We start from the raw sequence: 1,288 nt of genomic DNA on the forward strand, positions 1-1,288 counted from the left end.
TAAACGAATTGTGTGATTGAAAGTTTTACTTAAAATAAGGACATTCAAGTAATATAACATTTATCAGTGAAATTACTCTAAACCCCCCCCCCCACCCCCCCCCCCCCCCACCCCCCCCCCCCCCCACCCCCCCCCCCCCCCACCCCCCCCCCCCCCCACCCCCCCCCCCCCCCACCCCCCCCATGCCTATAAATGTCCAAACGTATCTGTAAGTATGAACACAGTGTTTGGTAAAATCATTTTCCTTTGTGAATGAAACTACTTATACTTGCATGCAGGTTTTAGAATTGTATGATGAATTAAATGTTTTGCATGAGTTTTACACACTTTTTTGTTCAAAGGATTACAACAGAAGGCACAACCAACCGATTGATGCGGTTGAAAAATCATTGCCTTCCCGTACAGAAGAATGTTGTAAGCAGTTAAGTGTAGAATTTAAGATACATTGAAGAACTTTTAGTTGGAGTTAGTGCTTTGGATTAGGTTTGTAAATCATTGTAAACCATTGTTTGTATACTGTTTGTAAAATACAAACGGATCATATATTGATTTTTATATTTTGTTATCCTTTTAACCGATAAGTTCTGCTTCAAACATAATTCTTTTGAATTGTTTGTGCAATAGTGACGGAGTGTTAAAATTTCAAATTCCCATCCCGGTCACCCAATCAGTCTTGTACCAGGTCTGCAAAGAAGGTCAATATGAATAGCAATCAATTTAACTCAAAAAACCTTTGCAACTTTAAGATATTGAAGTGACATTGGAATGTATTATTTTTTTGTACAAAATTTGGGGATGTTTTGTTGATAATAATGGAAAAGGCTCTTGTTCTAACCCTACTGGTCAGATCTAAATTTCCCTCAATATTTATGGTAAGAGAAGTCGGCTCTTCTGGTGGCTCATTTTATATTTAGTTGCATAAGAAACAATGTTAAGCCTCAAAACACCTTTTTACCCCCTAGTTGGTGGTTGGTGGGGAGATGTCTCATTTAAAATACATAGCCTACTTTATTTCACACCTAAAAAACATTTTAGTTTTTAAATATTCTTTATTTTTTGTATAAAAAATATTAAACTTGTAATTCTTTAATAGTATTATTTTTGATTAAAAAATCTTCTTTGATTATACACTTAATAAGAAAAAGTGAAAAGCATTTGGATGCGTATTAATTAAATCTTAAAATCCAAAAGCAAGGGAGTAAAAGTGTTTGTGAAAAATAGGTATATATCAAAATACATTTTTTAATAATAAAATAACCTTTAATTTGTTTAGTTATGAGGTAAGGGA

This window comes from Homalodisca vitripennis, chromosome 4 (assembly GCF_021130785.1).
Source record: "Homalodisca vitripennis isolate AUS2020 chromosome 4, UT_GWSS_2.1, whole genome shotgun sequence".
NCBI lineage: Eukaryota > Metazoa > Arthropoda > Insecta > Hemiptera > Cicadellidae > Homalodisca > Homalodisca vitripennis.